General features: G+C 33.8%; 2 long non-coding RNA genes across 2 annotated transcripts; both read left to right on the top strand.

Moving 5' to 3' along the window:
• The first annotated feature begins 402 nt into the window (after positions 1-402).
• LOC131948932 (uncharacterized) lies at positions 403-19,201 on the top strand. Its single transcript, XR_009388097.1, has 3 exons — positions 403-481; positions 610-735; positions 19,142-19,201. It is a non-coding gene; the product is annotated as an uncharacterized LOC131948932 (long non-coding RNA).
• LOC131948978 (uncharacterized) lies at positions 4,071-6,048 on the top strand. The gene is made up of 2 exons (XR_009388103.1): positions 4,071-4,129; positions 5,898-6,048. It is a non-coding gene; the product is annotated as an uncharacterized LOC131948978 (long non-coding RNA).
• Positions 19,202-21,333: the final 2,132 nt, after the last annotated feature.

Below are 21,333 nucleotides of genomic sequence, written 5' to 3'. Positions count from 1 at the left end.
GGTTTTCCCAGGTAAAGAGCAGCGTAAAATTTTACGGTACGACCGAGGACACGCTTTAGGGATCATATATATTTTTAGTAGCCCCTTTAAGCATTATTGTGAAAATGAGCTTATGTTATAAGCAGATATATTTTACAGGTATTTATCTATCGTGTGTTACTGTATCATTGCGATAGTTCTTTTGCCGCCCTACTAAATACAAGTTTTTAGATTTTTAAAAGATTGTTCATGTTCTGCGTATTCTTCTAGTCGATAATTGTGATTGACCAGCTGGGCATAAGGTACTACGTAAACAAGTGTAGAGCACACATTATTTGATTCACATACCTGCTTTCTATTGATCAAACCATTTCAGACATCGATGAATGCAATGCCCAGTCAAGTCCATGTGAACAGGTATGTACCAACACACCTGGAAGCTACACCTGTTCATGTAATGATGGATACGTTATAAGTAGCACAGACCCTACACAGTGTGACGGTAAGTCTCAGAATTTAACACTTTTATATTTCCTTATAAACGTTGTTAAAATTAGAAATATTATACTATTTAAAATGCATAATTAACTCAGCTGAATAATACATTTTGCTTGCAAACAAAACTTCTAGACATCGATGAATGCAGCGCTCAGCCAAGCCCATGTCAACAGAATTGCACCAACACAGACGGAAGCTTCACTTGTTCATGTAGACCTGGATTTGCCGTAAATACCACGGACCCAACTAGGTGTTATGGTAGGTCATTGATAGAATGCTACACAACATTTCTTGATTTTAAATTCGGAAAAAAATGATAATAAGTATCGATCATGGGTAAAAAGGAAAACATTATAAAGTAAACAAATAGTTTACTGCCTTTAACGTAAGATTAGTATTTATTGGAGTTTTGTATTTCCTGAAATCGTATAAATCGTTTCTAACAGCAAAATTATATTTTTATAGCAAATTGTACCGGCACCAAAATAAGGAATGCGGAATAAAAATTACTTTTTAAAATCAGCTCGAATTTCAAAACACACACACGCACGCACACACACACACACACACAAACATATATATATATATATATATATATATATATATATATATATATATATATATATATATATGTATATATATTGTACTTTGACTAATTATCTCAGAATAAAATATATCATAGACATATAACGTCAAAATATCTCAGTCAAAAGATCTCACGGCAACCTATTTAAAATATTTAGACTGATTTTAAAAACAAGAGATACTTTGTTAAATAAAATTATATATTAATGAAATTTGCAAAATAAAACAAGAATATGTATACACATGTTTGATGCTTGCCAAACATGTGACAATCCTTAGGTGGACAAAACTAGATTAAAGTAATTTTTTTTTTTTTTTTTTTTTAATGGAAGGTCATTAAAAATCTACATTAGTAACAAGGTAGCAGCCCAATTTGATGGTAAAGATTGGCCAGAACGGAAAACTAATTCTATCTTTGTGAGCTATACGGATGTTATTAAAAGTTTATGTTGTATTATGTTTGTGGTGATAATGCAATAAAACATAATTTTACTTTACTAAAGTGATGAGCAGCTAAAAGATTTAAAAATACATTTTACGAACTTTGAACAATAATGATTTCTATGTAAAATATGTTTTGTTTATGATTTAGCTTGTATATTTAAATGCTTTTAAAATAGATTTTTAATTTAATTCGTCGTTGGAAGTGCAAATGGGCATACGCTGTTCCAGAGTCATATGTATTTATAGTTACATTTTATAAAACTAATTTTTTATAAAAAATAATATTTCCTAATAATACACTTTTTAAAAATATTTTTATTTCAAATTATCTTGTTATATCTTTTAAAGCACTCTGTGTTCCGTTACCAACTCCAATAAAAGAAACCCGAAACTCTTCATCACCCTTGGTAAATATATTTAGACTTCATAAATATATTCATACTACCGTACTTAATAACATCAATATTTTCTTCATGCAACATATCCACAGGTATCTGAATGCATTTATGTATATTATTCTAGACGACGTAGTTTTCCGTTCGGAAATGGTCTGTCAACAGCACTGCACAACACAAACCAATATCCCATATGCCCGCCCCAGAACTTATAGTTTTGTTAACCCAAATTACATCTGAATCTGAATCTGAATCTGCATCTGCATCTACATCTGCATCTACATCTGCATCTGCATCTGCATCTGCATCTGCATCTGCATCTGCATCTGCATCTGCATCTGCATCTGCATCTGCATCTGCATCTGCATCTGCATCTGCATCTACATCTACATCTACATCTACATCTACATCTACATCTACATCTACATCTACATCTACATCTACATCTACATCTACATCTACATCTACATCTACATCTACATCTACATCTACATCTACATCTACATCTACATCTACAACTACATCTACATCTACATCTGTAGCTGTAGCTGTAGCTGTAGCTGTAGCTGTAGCTGTAGCTGTAGCTGTAGCTGTAGCTGTAGCTGTAGCTGTAGCTGCAGCTGCGTCTTCGTCTTCGTCTGCGTCTACGTCTGCTTCTGCTTCTGCTTCTGCGTCTGCGTCTTTGTATGATTGTGTCTATGTCTTTGTCCAAATAGAACATTTAATTTGTGTACAACGTTTTTTACCACAGGAATGCTACTCAGCTTGTAGGGCAGAAAATTGTTTCGCTTTCAAGTTTGCCGATGGTGTGTGTACAACCAAGCTCTATGTTGGAGATGTTATAGATGTTACTCAAAATGTAGTTGCAGGATCAGTTATTATATGCTACAATGACAGCAGTAAGATTTTCCTTGTGTAAATTGGTTTCATTAAGCGCAATGTGAAAACTTAAACTGGCTTGACCTAATCATACCCGACATGACACGATCTGACCTGATCAGCCTGACCTGACCTGACCTGCCTGACCTAAGCGAACCTAACCTTGCATAATCGTACCTGTATTCATATCCGTAACCATAACCTCTAATACATTGTAAATATCTGTGGACAACACCTCAAGGTACCTCATGCAGTCTTAGACTAAACGAGCGAAATATCATCCCACCTACTAAACATATTATTATCAATGGGATTTTTTTGGATCACGTTTTTTACTTTCTCCTATACGAAGTATAGAGGAAGTATTGTAATCGATAATTTGAGTACAGTTACAGCTAGGTTGAAGAAATTTAATATACAAGCATTATATCAAATGTGTTGTTCTGTTTTAACTTTCCAACGATTTCGGATAAACGAAAGTGAAACTTATTTTAGTTTTTCAAAAGCATATAACCAGAGTACTGTTTCAGATAGATAAATTAAATTTCCCATGTAAGTAAGAGTACTAATTAACCGCCTTCTGTCAAATATTGAGTAATTTCTGTTGGACGGAAGTAGTAATTTACGCTATTTCCGGTTTCTTAAAAAACGCTTATAAATTTATAAAGTACTAAAATATTCCCCACAATTATACACATATTGTTTGCCATTAGCTTGGTGCGCAATTCTTTTTTTTTTCTACAAGATTTTATTTTATTTCAAAAAGTTAAAGTAATTAAAAATGGATTTAAAATCATGTCAATATCCCGAGTTGCCAACCCCCGTAGTTTTATGTACGAATATTCGAGAAAGTTTAGGGGAGATTACTCCCGGTTTATTTTATCGAGATTACACACCTGTTGAATTAAAAATATTAACTTTTTAACTATACAATATTTGTCTTTTAATGCGATTGGTATAATAATTTCCTCCAAGATGATTTGATCAAATTTATAATCAAGCATAGTTTTAATAGTTCGGTATGTTCTTATTTTACTATACTTTCTCATATGCGTTAGAGTTTAATCAAAAGTGGATAAAAACAAAGTACAAATAAGAGTACTCTGGCTGAATCGATTTTATTTAACAACAATCTAAGGTTTTGTTGTATGCATAGTAAATATTTAAAGAGATTATTACATAAACTGCTTTTTCATGTATCTGCTCTTTATCTTTTTGGTAATGTATCAAACAAAATTATTTTTGTTAATGTATGAATTTACAATAGTAATTTGTTTTTCTTCTATGTAGCACAGTGCACTTTAAAAAGCGATTCAACAGACGTACCAGTTACTTTAACAAATCAGGAGGTAAACGTCATGTCTTTAGGACAGAAAGTCATTTAACTAAACGATTTAAATCAGAACACTGCACATTTGCAAGAGATAACATGATATCTGATCATTCAAAGTCTATTCTTTATTTCAAAATTTAAAACAATTGGTACATGTGGTGTATAAAGGCATATATATATATATATATATATATATATATATATATATATATATATATATATATATATATATAAAGTTCAATTAAGTATGTAACGTGTTTGTAAAATGTTTGTCGTGGATACTTCAATGGATTTAAGTGTTAGATTATTATAGTGCTCAGGGTCTAAATTTATGAGTTAAAAATTTACTATTGAAAGTCTTTAAAAACAATTATCATTTTATGTACTTAGAATAATAATTTTTAATTATGAACATTACATAAAATTAGAAAAAGTGTGTCAACGTTTATAAAATTTCTAAAATTGTGTCTGAAATGTATTTGCACTTTGTCCTTTAGTTCTCATAACGTCCCTTGATTTGGAAAACACAGTTACTTCCCTATAAAGAACCATTAAATCGGGGGAAGAAAGAATTTACTTTTTATTACTTTGTTTTGGTGTTATAAAAATAAATAAATAACATAATTAGCGGGGACTGATTAAGTGCAATTTCGTTGGTATTTTTAATACTGCTTTTTATTTATTCTATATATTGAACATACTGTTTACTAATTACTTTTTAAAATCAATAACATTTAATAAGCCAGGTCCTACAAATCCTATGTGTTTATTTCTTTCTATTTACGGATAAGCTTGGAGTATTATAATGTTTTTCACTAAATTGAAACAGGCGCGTCCGCCGGCACCCCTGCACGGTTCGATTTGGCGCCCTGGGCTATCATGTGAGCGCTATGCTGCATAATTTTGTTTTAAACAGTGCGATAGACTATGGATAAGAAAGGTTACTATAGTCTTTAAACGAATCAAATCCGGGCGTCCTCCGGCACCCCGACAGGGTGCTATTTGGCGCCCCAGGCCTTCCCGTGTACGCTATGCTAGCTACGTTCGTGTAAGTGAGTTCAAAAGACTATGAATAAGTTGTCGTCATGGTGCGATTTGGCGCCCCGGGCTAGACTGTGGACACTTTGAGTTTATCTTTGCGTTTGTATTTTCTTTGTGTTTGAGTTTGGGTTTGCGTTTGTGGTTGTGTTTGCGTTTGGATTTGGGTTTGTTTTCGTTTGCTTTTTTTCTTTGCGTTTGTGTTTTCGTTTGCTTTTTTTCTTTGCGTTTGTGTTTTCTTTGTGTTTGTATTTGCGTTTGTGTTATGTTTGCGTTGTTTTTTTGGTGTGTTTTGGTTTTGATTGGTTGTGGTTGGGTTTGTTTTTGCGATTGGATTTGTTTTCGTTTGCTTTTTGTTTGTGTTAGTGTTTGTGTTTTCTTTGTGTTTGTGGTTGGGTTTGTCTTTGCGTTTGTTTTTGTGTTTTCGTTTGTGTTTGTTTTGTGTTAGTGTTATGTTTGCGTTTTGTGTGTGTTTTGGTTGGTTGTGGTTAGGGTGGGCAATGCCGAATAAATGCTGATTACTAAACACACAAGTTATGGTCCTTTGCAGATACGTTTTTCAGAGATGCCAGTGCAGGGCCTGGCCGGGACGGCTAGCATATATATATATATCTTTCTCCTTCTTTATGTATCCATTTACGCATTGTCTTTAGTAATCTCTTCCTTAGTTGGGAATGATAATCTTAGATTTACATTTGATTTATTTTTTATTAATCTATTGAGGATGTTTTTGCTCTCTATTACAGGCTTGCTATACCAATTGCCTTGACGATCCCGAGTGTATCGGCTATCTTTATATCCCCGGAGTATTTTGCTTGCTTTCCTACCCGTCTGGATCAATTGTTGACATAAACAATTTTCCGGTGGATTCATTTGTCTATCTTGATTGTGATAGATGTGAGTGTTATTGGCTCAAAAAGTATCTATCGTAATATTAGCTCATATTGTTTTTCATTTGTTTAAAAAAACGAACGCTTTTCCAACACTTTTGATTATATGAAAATTATTATTTTAAATGCAACCCTTTTTAAATTGTAAGCCTATTGTGTACAAGTTTCGAGAAATATGTACTGTCTTAATATCTGAAAAATGTGTTTTACCACAGAAAGAAAAACCAATTGGGGAAACAATTCTACATTGAAGGCAATGAAGTACTGCGGACTGTCAAAATGTGTCCAAGTAACTTCTTAGACGACTTGTCTTCCTATGTAAAACAATTGAATAAATCCTCGCACCTTGAACTTAGTGTCCTCTTTATTGGTTTGCTGGTGTTTAAGAAGTTTGGAAATATAGATTCCCACTCGAAATATTTAGGCGTGTGTTCTTATAGATTAATGTTCAATGTTGAATGCAAAATATTACATATTACTATATGTGTATGTGTAGGTAGATATCTCAGCGTTGTATGTGGGTAATTAACTGTTTGGGTACGTGTAAGTGTGCATGTAAATGTAGGGCTACTCGTATGGTGTAGAGGTAGTGGTCGGGGTAAGTGTAGGGGTTGGTGTAGGAGTAGGTATAAGTGTAGTTATATAAAGGGGTAGATGCCTCCTTTCCACATTTGAGTTTCGCTATGAATTAATGATAAACATAAAATTGATTAAATACTATTAATTGGCGTGTTTGTTTGCTGGGCAGTAAGCTGATTGCAGTAACTTGACTTGGGTACAAACCACACTCTGATGCTGTTGTTTGTCGACACGACACGGATGGTTTTTCTTCCTCTTCTCCGTTCTTAATTTTTAATCTTGGAAGGGATTCCCTACAACACTATTAAGTATTACTTGTTATGCCGCACAGAGGCGTAGCTAGAGTAGGGCGGGTGGAGCGGCCACCTCGGGCGCTGACCCTAAGGGGAGCGCCAAAGGGGTTAAAGAATAAAGCGTATTCGGAGCTGAAATAACTGAAATATACCCAGTCGAAGAAATCAGCTTTACGAGCTTATTTAACCGCTAATTTAGTTATGACCATATTAAGGTTGGAAATAAATTGGTCTAAGAGTTTTCAACAGCTTTACAATTTACTTAAGTTCTTTTAAATATTTTATTTCGCGATATATTCAAATAATTTAAAGTTACACAAACAAGTTCCGCAGGAGTCTATATGTAATACAATAGTATTCATTTGTTTTCCATTTTTACTTATCCCTTTATGAATCAGCCTAGCGCAGACAAGCTAACCATTCAATACACATTAAAACGACCATACAAACTGACGATTAAGATGTGCAATTACGTAGTCTGAGCTTGAAGACAAAAGCACACATAAATATTGATACACAATGCAGAGAGGGTGGTGACCTAGGTAAGTGTGTAACATCGCCCCGGTCAAGGCTAATGTTAAAATAACTGTCTGTTATCCAATCGAACAACAACAACAAAAAACATGTGTAACACGCTATACTGGAAGTGTTATTATGTAAGGGGAAATAGCCGTGAGAATATCTTTGATTGAGGATCAGGCAGGGTTACGATGTCATATGCCGTAGTAAATACCTTTATATCTTTTTATAAGACAAGTTATGTCGAAACGAGATGTAATCCTGTATGTCCTGTGACATCCGGGGGTACGAGAGTTGTCACGAGACATCCGGGGGTACGAGAGTTGTCACGAGACATCCGGGGGTACGAGAGTTGTCACGAGACATCCGGGGGTACGAGAGTTGTCACGAGACATCCGGGGGTACGAGAGTTGTCACGAGACATCCGGGGGTACGAGAGTTGTCACGAGACATCCGGGGGTACCAGTATTAATTAGCAATGAGAACCACGCTGATACTAAGTGAGCAAGGGGTGTAGGACAAAAGGCCGACACGGACAAAAGGCCGACATGGACATAGGGCCGACAGCCATAAGGCAGACAGCCAAAAGGCCGACAGACCATAAGGCCGACAGACCGTATGGCCGACAAACCATAAGGCCGACAATCATAAAAAATACTAATATCGTAAAATATATGTTACTGTATCGCTCCTATCTTGACTACCATCGAAATAAGGCATGAAATAAGGTGAAACGTTTAAGAGAAGAGACGGTGCTAGTTGATAACCTTATAAGGTGAACCATTTGGTCCAGCGACTGGAGAATACGGGAGAGTCTTAAACACAAAGGATCAACACCTAAATATTGCGAAATGCTGTCACTGCTGTCTTTCATAGCTCCTTCTATGTCAACGAGGTGAGATAATCATCAAAGAACCAATTCAAAAGCCACCGGCATCATCGCCCACATGCAACAAGGTGGAACGCCAAGTGACAATGCTAGTTGCGATCCTTATAGGTGGACGATGGAGATGACGGGAGTGTACAAAGGATAAACAGATCAAAGAAACCAAATGAAGTAGACCGATCACGTGCAATGACTGGACTACATCTTAAATACCGACAAACTTTGAATTATATTTTATTTTCGTCAATTGTGAATTGCGTGAAAAAAACGTTGTATACTATATTCGCTGGATTCATTAATTCTTTTGTGATTGTGGTACAAGTGTGCCAAAATTAATAAGTTAATTTTTGTTTTTTGTGTAAACTTGCCCCTCTGATTTCCCTCTATATGGACCAATATAACGGCAACAAATAATTGATAACATCGTGTGTTTTATTTTATCCTATTTTATGTACTTAAGAATATTAATGAGAAACTTAAACAGTCGTATATAATTACATATTTTAGATATTAAACATGTCTCTAATTGTAGATTTTTGTTTTATAAAACTGGTCGGCCTTTTGTCTTGTCGGCCTTTTGGATGTCGGTCTTTTGTCTTGTCGGCATTTTGTCTTGTCGGCCTTCAAGATGTTGACCTTTTTGCTGTCGGCCTTTTGTCTTGTCGGACTTTTGTCCATGTCGGCCTTTTGTACGGATCCCGTGAGCGAGGAACATTCGGCATGAGGCGTGTGATCTTTGCTTTTTGGCAGGCAACATCAAGTATACCTTAATGTTTTCTTGATTTACTTCCAATCCGCTACATGAGTTTCTGTCACAAGCTGATGCTCCTCATCTGCCACGGTATCTGAACCCGGGACTTCTGCAGTTAGTGACGACGAGTTCTGACACTCGACCAGGCCGACCCCACTGCCTATTTAAAAGTAATTTTCAGCAACCACACGACAAAGTGTATAAATTGTACCAAAGTTATAACACACATTCTTATTGATTTTGTTGGGCAAACCTGTTGACTCACACACAGCGGTTACACATCTCTGCGCTGTTGTAAGCGTGCTAAGATATAGAAAGGTAGTTAATATAGGCTGAAAATAAACGAATTAATTTGAGTTATGTCCCCACGCAGGTGGGTGGTTGTACGGAGCTAGTAGGGCTGTTAATCTCAGCTAGCTGCATAAATGTTTCTGTTTCCAGCTAGTTTGGCTGTCGTCCCCAGCTAGCTGTTTTGCTTCTACCCTACCTCCCTCTATAAATGTTTATTGTCCCAGCTAGTTTGGCTGTCGTCCAAGGTTTCTGTTCCCAGTTAGTTTGGTTGTTGTCACTAGCTATGCTCATCCGCGCAAAATGCTACCTGTGAAATGTTATTCAGATTAGTTTCTTTCAGTCAAAAATCAGGCTTTCCCTTAAGTAAAATTTTCAATCAATCTGCTGGATAAAAAGTAGAGGAAATTATTGTTTCACTAGACCAAAAAAAAAAAAAAAAAAAACCGTATATTTCTAATTTCAACTAGATAATAATTTGCGTAAAAAGTCAGAATGCCAACCACAGCTTTTTTGGGGTTGCCATATACATTAGTCACACAATCTTTAAGACTGGATCCAGTACCATTGAAACAAATTTTAATTGGAATCTCTTTTGTCGATTACACGAAGCAGAACGAAAAAGAAATTCAAGGTTTTAAAAGATACTTAAGGCGATCAAATCTATTGCATTTACTTGTTTAAACAATTTTCTGACGGTCCCCTATAAGAATGGCTTGATTCTTTCATCCTTTTCTATCGGCATGGTTTTTAAGTAGAGCGAGCCATTTCGCGTGTAAAAGCTAAAGCGGTATATGATTATTAAACAGATTTTTTTCCTGTATGTAGGCATATATACAAATACAACTAAAATGTATATTGCAATTTTCATATATTTTAAAACGCAAGGGTCTATTTGTATAATAAGGGAACCTTCGAGTTTCTCAAGTACCCCGCACGTGTTCTCGCTGTATCCTCGCCCCCTCCCTACTGTGACCCACGCTAACGCCCACACATCCTCGATATACACAACAACAACATCGTCTTTGACTTCTTCGACATCAATGAGATTACACGTTACGGTGTTTGACTTACAAATTTATTGCTACAGACTTATGTTTTATCAGACAAAATTCATAGGATTTGATTTATGTTTACGATATCATTTTGAAATCCTACACATGGATAAAAATCGTACGCTCCCTGTTTTCTATAGTTATTTCAATCATGTATTTATTGGGAATAATGAGCAAAACAAAAATATAACCTTACAAGAAAGGAGATTTTGTCATATTTTATTAAAAACGAACTTTAAACTAAAACTACACACATACACCAATATATATATATATATATATATATATATATATATATATATATATATATATATATATATATATATATATATAAATATTTATTTATTTATTTATTTATTTATTTATACATGTCCTCCAAAAACATACAGAGGACAACAGTCTATTTCAAATATATATATATATATATATATATATATATATATATATATATATATATATATATATATATATATATATGTGTGTGTGTGTGTGTGTGTGTGGGTAGAAGTGTGACACTACCTGGTAACGCCAATGTTCGTTTTGTAGCTATTGAAAGAACAGGCGCACTTGCAATCTCGATGTGTAGACATGATTGAACCGGTAAATATCGACGTTCAATGACAGAGGTTACGCTAGAAGAAGTAGAATAAAGGGAGTGGCTTGCACCTGTTGTCTGTTAAGTCTTTACTTTCTCATATGGGCGTGTATATTTTAACACATGATTGGATGCACGTAATTTATTCACCCTTGCAAAGTTTTTAATTTAAACAATGCCTGCACTGGGATTAGGCACAGGTTTACCTACATTACCGGCCTAAAAAGCCCGCGGCCCAAATTGCAGCCTGCCGTTTAGTGTGGTGACCAGAAAGATGTTCAAACAGAAAAAAGCGCACACAGAAAAAGGCGTAAACAGAAAAAAGCGCAAACAGATATTTGTTTACACAGAAAAATGCGCAACGAGTAATGTTAGCACAAAGACCAAATGGACTAGATGACACAATTATACATGATTGTTATGGCTGCTGTGAGAGGGTCGTGTTTGACCTGACGCGATCTACTACCATCACAGAAAAATGCGCAACGAGTAATGTTAGCACAAAGACCATATGGACTATATGACACAATTATACATGATTGTTATGGCTGCTGTGAGAGGGTCGTGTTTGACCTGACGCGATCTACTACCATATTAAAGAACACCACTACCATGAGCATTCACATCACAACGATACAGGCAATAACCGCTTGACACAATTACTATTATTTTCCCACGTTTTCTTTAACTTGCATTCGCGTCTGTTTGTTTGTTTGTTTGTTTGGTTCTCCAATCAAATCATGCGATCGAAATTTCGGGCACTTCCCAGTTAGCTAGTGCGCTGAAATTTTCAGGGAAGCTTTGTTTTTATTGCTAAATATTTACTCAACTACTATTCTCGTTTAAATAAACATAAAACTATCCTGGATATCGGTATTTCACGGAGTATCTATTACATTCTACCTAGTCCGAACTCCTTAGCTTGCATACCATAACAACCCATTCCTATCGTAAAACTTCACTCTCTTTTATCCTCGTAATCAAACATGCATTCGTTATATCTCTCGCACCAACATTCATTCGCACCAAAATACCCTGATAAAACACACATCACAATGATGCATATAATCTTATTTCATCATGACGCACCAACCTGCCTAACTACCTACGTACAAACATACCTACCTACCTGCTTACCTAAGTACGTACGTACGGGTCGGTAAGTGGGTAAGTGGGTGGGTAGGTAGGTTGTTTGGTGGGTGAGTGGGTAGAATGTGTGGATGGGTAGTTATGTAGGTGGTTGATTGTTTGCGTAGATGTAATAGATTATGCACATTTTCATTTTGCTAGCTTAATAACTCGAACTTTTAAACAGATTTGGTGTAAGCTTTGTTTATTGAGCCAATTAAGCCGTACATTAAACAGTTGATCCGTTTAATTATGTAGACGCCATTGGAGTAGGTCTAAGTCAAATCCTGATGTTATAATAAAACTCTCTTTGTTTCCTTATACATTTTTTAAAGGTCTTTTCTGAAAATGTTAACCAGACGAATGCAAAATGATATCTACAACCATAGCTCTTCTGTTATATAGTACATATCTTGGTTGTGTAACGCTAACCTTGTCATGTTAAAATAAATAGCATGTAATTGAGTTAGCTCAAAGAGAGTTTTCATACAAGTCCAACGCACTAATTAAGGCTGTCGCAAGAGATGTAACATATGTCATTGAATTTTAATTTTTCTGTGTGCGCTTTTTTTCTGTTTGCGCTTTTTTTCTATTTGCACTTTTTCTGTTTGCGCTTTTCTCTGTTTACGCTTTTTTTTCCGTTGCGCATTTTGTTTGCGCTTTTTTTTCCATTGCGTTTTTTGCCGTTGCGCATCTTTCTGGTAACCGTTTAGTGCACAAGAACCAAAAAACGGACGCTGGTTATATAAAAATAAACAACAAAATTTACGAGAGGTAACAACCGCTTTATATAATTTCTGCTTATATTGTTATCAAGCTGTCAATGTGCATTAACACAAAATTTTAACATATTTAACATTCTATCGATAAATATATTACTACTTTTTAAAATTGTTTGTATATCATGTCTATAAGTTATATATATATATATATATATATATATATATATATATATATATATATATATATATATATATATATATATATATATATATATATATATATATATATATATATATATTTATTTATTTATTTATTTATTTATATATATAATATTGTATACTGAGTTTATCTATGTGTTTATTTCCGTATGCTGAGACAAACATTATGTAAAACAACTTGCGCAGCTGGAAATAAGTTATGAGCGTGCAACACGATGAGGAAAATTTCAAGTACTTTTGATGAATGGCTATCAGATGTTGTGTGCATGTCGATAAGAATAAATCACCCACACGACCGAGTGTAAAAACCCAACATTCTTTCTAGTTCAAGTGAAATATAACGCATACCTGAGCATCAATCCAACAGTAAAATAAAGGCTTGTTCTAACATATTGTAACAAATATATATATATATATATATATATATATATATATATATATATATATATATATATATATCGGCTATTTAAAATTAGGCAGGCCGTCGCGTCAGTCAAATGTCTCAGAAAAATGATGATGGGCTAAAAAATTGCACGTCGAGTGGATCAAAACTGTACGCAAGTGACCAGCGTCTTATATGAGCTATGAATAGAAATTTCCTACGGTAAAATCACCTAATATTGCCAGAGGTCTTGGAAAAATCTCCGGCGATTACACACACACACACACACGCACGCACACACGCACGCACGCACGCACTCACACACACACGCACACACATCAACATTGACGTCAGCAAAACCACGGAAGGCCGTTAAGAGAGGCTTTAATTATTTATATAAACATTGAAAATGCTTGTGAAAAGCTCGGCGAATTTTTAAAGCAAGTTTTAGACAAATTAGGCTCTGTAAATCTGGTAGTTTTTTTATGTTCCTCAACTATTCACTTGGCTATGCGGCAAAAGATCATAACGAGTTGATAGTAATCGTTTCAGATGAATAATCCCCCCCCCCCCCCACAAATTTTAACAAAACCCTAACCTTAAAACCTTAGAGGACTAGAATTCTAACCGACCCAAGAGCTGCGTCCCCTTGCTGTTTAGAAACGAGTGAAGTCCCTTGGGCAGCTGGGTGACTTTTACGGTCAAACTGTTATAGTGCTGACGATTTCGATTCAATGGTGTTGGCGGGTTACGCATTTTTAACACCTGTCTATTTTTAACACCTGTCGTCTGCTGAGTCCGCGCATATAACACTTGACTTGTTGTTTTCCCAAAGTGACAAATCGACTAGGTATTCGACAACATATGCTGTTCCTATCTGCACCATCAGTGATTAAAGTCAACATGAATTGTACAACAGCGAGTCTGAATTGCTTTGTTATCACACATTGCTTTTCTAGTGAATGAAACTCAAAATCTTGTATAATAGGGGCGCAGTTGTATTTTTATATCATGGCGGTTTCTAGTTTACAAAGTTTGGAAATTGTTGGAGGAGTAGGCTACTGTGTTTCTATTGGCAGAGTGCCATTATGCCATTTTTATTTCAAACGAAATAAAATAAAATTCAAATTGAAAAGTCTGTATTATGACAGCGTAGACTGCAGGAAGAGCCAGCGACTGAGGCTCGGATACCGTGTTCTGATCCACCAAGCGCTAATCAACGCTTAACACAAGGTAAGGAAACTAAAGTTTTTTTTGTGATTTTCGAGGCACCACAACGTTGTCTTATTTATTTATTGTCTACAGTAAATAGAACAAAATTATTAATATGTCTTAAGCTGCAATGCGCAACGGAAAACTGCGAACCAAATAATGCGCAACGGGAAAATACGCAAGGATGCGCTCAGAGAAATTTGCGCAAACAGAAAAATGCGTAAAGATAAAAGTTTGTACACAGAAAAATGAGCAAACATAAAATTACGCAAAAAGATTTTTCCGCACACAGAAAATTGCACAAAAGAAATTTCCGCACAAATAAAACAAACACAGAAATTTTCGTACATATACAAATGCACACACAGAAAATAATACACAGATCCTTCGGCAATTATGAGTATGACAATGTGTGTGTTCGTGCTTGCATGTTCATTTTTGTATGTTTTTCTGTGTATACATTAACATATATTTCATTCTCATTTCTGTTGAGCGAAGGTGCTTCGACCAAAACGAATTGATCCATATGTTTGACGACAGCAAATGCTTGTCCACAGGCAGTTTGGTAACAACGGGCTGTGTAATCACAGATAATTTGACCAGACGTAGATTGCACGACAACGCCTACGCCTACACCAAAACCGACCGATTAACCGCCCGACCGACCCGCCCACTCAGCTATCATACTGCGTCCTTCAGTCCATCCATCTCTCTGAGTTTTAATATGCCATTCTCATTTTTGACTCAAATTCATATCTAAAAATGACTGTATGTGTGATTCGTACCACACAGTTCGAATTTGATTCCGTTCTTTATAACTGGCGGACAGCTGCAATTTAGGTGTTTTATGTGAAAATAAATATAATTTACAGACTGCGGTTCTCTTCTTGAAAAAATATATTTCCTAATGCCAGGTGAGTAATTGTACCAACACATAATTTGTTTATATATATATATATATATATATATATATATATATATATATATATATATATATATATATATATATATATATATAAAGATATATATATATATATATATATATATATATATATATATATATATATATATATATATATATATATATATATTATATTTGTGTTGATAATATCCAATTATGAATTGCAGCAATTTTAATACACCATGCAACTGATTGACCACGACATTAACTGAAAGTACTGTATAATGCCTTTTCTGTAGTATATTAATTACTTCACAGAACAATTTCAAACTTCTAGATGGTAGACTCTAGTTGCATTTTGGTTCTTTTACTAGCTTATTTTTGTTTTTCTCTCATATTTTTATAAAATTATATGTAATTTATAAAAGAAAAATTGTGCAGTGTGGTGCTACTTTGAAGAAACAAATGTGTCATAAATAATAACAATAATAAATTAGTATTTGACTAAAGTTTACAAGATGCTCCTTAGAATATCTTGCATTTAATTCTTATATATAGACACTGTTTGGGTCTAATAAGCTTAGAAATTATGATAATAACTATTATTCAAGAAAATTAATAATATATGCATAGACCTACATACTAAGCCTACATATTATTTACTACATACCGCTACACATACAATAGTATAACTATATGTATTAGTGATTTACAACTTTTACCAGATTTTATCGGTTTAAAAATGTATTTACAATATGACAGTCAGTAAAAACTTAACTATTGAGCTAATACGTATTTGTAATATTTAATGACATGCAGTTTTATAATGAAGTTTAAAAATGATGATAGATTAGTAGATCTATTACCCGATGTGCGCCTATTTTTTGGCCTACACTTGTCTTTAAATAATCAAAACATGTGTTGAGATACATTACGAGGCTTGGGATAGGTTCTTTCTCTTGTATTATTGATAAAGATTAATAAAAATATCCACGGAGCATATGATATTTTAATTCAAACATGTATCAGCTATAGTTTTTTATGTGAGCCTAACGCTGCTTACCAAAATAAAATCAGCTTTTTACACAATTTCCAAATGTAATATCAAGATATTAATATAAAGATATTTGTAAACAAGAACAATATACGTAATGATAATGAGGTTTAAAGGAAAACTGTCTGTGAAAACAACAGTTCTTATTTAAATATTGATATGCTATTAAAATTTTGGAATGTCGCTGAACGGACTAGGAAAAAAACCAATAACAGCATTCGCCCTTCATTGTTTTTTTATTCTTAATATTCGAAAAAAATCAGTTAAGAATGATTTTAAAAAATTATTCTTAACTGATTGCTACGTATTCATGCTAAGGCAACCAAGCTCATTAAACACGTAATTGTGTTCCTTTTATTTGGTCTGTGATTAGTTTATTAAAAAACAAATTCTATGTTAATCAAGTTACATGGTTATTACTAATTTTGTTTCAATTACAGATATCTATCTATATCACCTTAAAAGTTGTATCAAGATGAAGTTTTCAAAAGTAAACATTGCAGCCATACTGTTTATGTGCATATCATACGCACAGGGTGAGTCTATTACGATCACATGCGGTTAGAAAAATAGTTAAAATAGTAAAATAAACTGAAACAAACGTAACCAATTCAACGTTGTAGTCTCGCGGTATTAAAATCCTCTCTGTATAATTTGAAGTGTTGAAATAGTGCAAAAAATCGAAATTGAGATTTTCAAAAATCTCGAAGTTTTGCAACCCCCTAAGTCGGAAAAACTGTTTTGCAATTTTATACGCATGTGTGTGTATGTGTGAATGTGTGTGTATGTCTGTGAACACGATAACCGTTACAGCTATGTTGATGAAATTTTGATATATAAGTGTTATATCAAATTTGAAGTTCTGTATAAGCTTTTCAGCGATTTCCGGAAAACGGTTATGGAACTTTTTTTTACTTTTGGATTTTCAAAAGCCAATTACTTAAGTAGTGTTTCATATAGATAAACGAAATCTAACACATAATTAAGATATCTAATTACGTGTCTTCTGTCAAATTTAAAAAACAAAATTCCATTTAACGGAAGTAGTATTTAACGCTATTTTCCGGTTTCTCAAAAAAATAAAAAAACGATAATAAATTGACAACGTATTATATAATACACATACTGTTAGCCGTTCACTTGCTGCACTATTCTTTTATCTACAAGATTCTATTATATATTTAAAAGTTTAAGTATTTTAAAATGAATTTAAAATATTGTCTATATCCCGAGATGCCATCCCCAGTAGTGTTATATAAAAATATTGGAGAAAATTTAGGGGAGATTTATTTTTTATTTTTTAAAAATCAAGTACGTCTTATTGGCGCTACCAGCAGGATCAAAGTTACATTGAGACAGAATTAGGTGTAGTTTCATCAGGCCAGTCGATTGCCATACTTTAGCCATACCAGAAGCAGACACATTAAAATAAAAGTAGTTTATTTTTAAACCAAATATTACATATTTAGCTTTAAGAAATCTTAATAAAACCAGCCTTCCGTTAACTCTTTCAGTTGGTTGCTGACTTTAGTGAACGTCGCAAGTTCTTAATCCTCCATTTTTGGGAAGATATATTAAGCGTGATTTTCCTATAACAAAATGGTTTATTGTATTGGAAAGTTGTTTTTTGTCTATTGCTGTGTGTCATATACGGTTCTTTCGGGCTGTACAACGTTTAGATAGTTGGTACTTCCGAAAAGCTAAAATAAATTTAATAGTCTTATGATCAAACTGTAGTCAAAGAAGGTGCTTTTATGAAGTAGAATAAATTACAAAGACATTTACAACGAACGCTACTTTGTTTTAGCCAATTGTCGCTGCCAGCAAATTACAACGGTGGTCAATAGACAAATTGTGTGTTCCTGCAACCCAGGCTATAAAGTCAACCCAGCTAATCCTGCTAAATGTCTAGGTAAGTTTGTAGATATTGTTACATTAAATGTTATTCGCAATGCAATACACGAAGATTTCAACACATTTTTGATGCTTGCCAATCATAAGACAATTCTTAGGTGGACAAAACTTGATTGAAGGGAAATTAATTAATTTATTTTTAACTCTCAGTAGTATTAAGTTATTTGCCCAATTTGATGGTAAAGATTGTTCATAAAGGAGAACTAATTGTATCTTTGTGAGCTGTACAGCTGTAATAAACGTTTATGTTGTGTTATGTTTGTGGTGATACCACAATAAAATATTATTTTACGTTACGAAACTATATGCTATATGATATTAAAAATACATTTCACATACCTGTGCAACAATGCTTTATCGATAAATTAGATGATTTTATTTTTAAATTTTCTATGTAAAGTATGTTTTTTTTTACTTTGTATGATTAAAATTAGATTTTTAATTTAATTAGTGGTTGAAAGTGGAAATGGGCATACGCTGTTCCGTCGTCATAGGTATTTATAGATTAATTAAATAAAATCAAGTTTCGTATAAAAAAATATTTCCTTATAATGCAGATCTTTAATAATTTGATTACAAATTATCTTGTTATTTATTTAAAGCACTCTGTGTTCCGTTATCAACTCCATTAATAGAAACCCAAAACGCTTCATCACCCTTGGTAAATATATTTAAACTTCATACATATATTCTTACTACTGTACTTACTAACAACAATATTTTCTTTTTGTAACATATCCACAGGTATCTAAATGCATTTCTGTATATTATTCTAGACGACGTTGTTTTCAATTAGGAAATGGTGTGTCAACAGCACTGCGCACACAACCCAATATCCGATATGCCCGCCCCAGAACTTAAGATTTTTAAACCAAATTACATCTACATCTACATCTACATCTACATCTACATCTACATCTACATCTACATCTACATCTACATCTACATCTACATCTACATCTACATCTACATCTACATCTACATCTACATCTACATCTACATCTACATCTACATCTACATCTACATCTACATCTACATCTACATCTACATCTACATCTACATCTACATCTACATCTACATCTACATCTACATCTACATCTACATCTACATCTACATCTACATCTACATCTACATCTACATCTACATCTACATCTACATCTACATCTACATCTACATCTACATCTACATCTACATCTACATCTACATCTACATCTACATCTACATCTACATCTACATCTACATCTACATCTACATCTACATCTACATCTACATCTACATCTACATCTACATCTACATCTACATCTACATCTACATCTACATCTACATCTACATCTACATCTACATCTACATCTACATCTACATCTACATCTACATCTACATCTACATCTACATCTACATCTACATCTACATCTACATCTACATCTACATCTACATCTACATCTACATCTACATCTACATCTACATCTACATCTACATCTACATCTACATCTACATCTACATCTACATCTACATCTACATCTACATCTACATCTACATCTACATCTACATCTACATCTACATCTACATCTACATCTACATCTACATCTACATCTACATCTACATCTACATCTACATCTACATCTACATCTACATCTACATCTACATCTACATCTACATCTACATCTACATCTACATCTACATCTACATCTACATCTACATCTACATCTACATCTACATCTACATCTACATCTACATCTACATCTACATCTACATCTACATCTACATCTACATCTACATCTACATCTACATCTACATCTACATCTACATCTACATCTACATCTACATCTACATCTACATCTACATCTACATCTACATCTACATCTACATCTACATCTACATCTACATCTACATCTACATCTACATCTACATCTACATCTACATCTACATCTACATCTACATCTACATCTACATCTACATCTACATCTACATCTACATCTACATCTACATCTACATCTACATCTACATCTACATCTACATCTACATCTACATCTACATCTACATCTACATCTACAATCTTCATCTACATCTACATCTACAATCTTCATCTACATCCACATTTACGTCTATTTCTACCTTTTTGGCTATGTCTGTCTACGTCTCTGTATTTGCATCTGTATTTATATTTTATCAGTATCTGTATCTGTATCTGAGTATTTTTCTTCGTCTGCGTCCAAATAGAACATTTAATTATAGTACAACGTTTTTTTGCCACAGGAATGCTACTCAGCTTGTAGGGCAAAAAATTGTTACTCTTTCAAGTTTGCCGATGGTGTGTGTACAACCAAGCTCTATGTTGGAGATGTTGTAAATGTTAGCCAAAATGTAGTTGCAGGATCAGCTTTATCATGCTACAATGACAGCAGTAAGTTTTTCCTTGTGTAAATTGGTTTTGTTAAGTGTAATGTGAAAAACTAAACTGGCATGACCTAATCATACCAGACACGACCTGACCTAACATGGCCTGACCTGGCCTGATATTAGCAAACCTAACCCAACGAAATCGTGCCCGTATTCATTTCCGTTAACACAACGTCTTATATACATTGTGAATCTTTGTGGACACCGTTGCAAAAAACTTAATTACAAGCTTTTAATTAAAATGTGTCTATTGGATACCTATACTAATATTTAGGAAGAGACAAACGATTTTCTTTATAATTAATTAAATAGTAGTTTATAATTGTTTTTCTACTTTTTAGTGCATTATCATTTTTATTAACTGCTTGTGATTAAAACATTTGTACAAGCTTTTATT

The sequence above is a fragment of the Physella acuta genome, unplaced genomic scaffold (assembly GCF_028476545.2).
Source record: "Physella acuta isolate Inbredline_101_S28 unplaced genomic scaffold, ASM2847654v3 ptg000007l, whole genome shotgun sequence".
In the NCBI taxonomy this organism is placed as follows: Eukaryota; Metazoa; Mollusca; class Gastropoda; family Physidae; genus Physella; species Physella acuta.
This window is presented reverse-complemented; position numbering and strand designations above follow the sequence as displayed.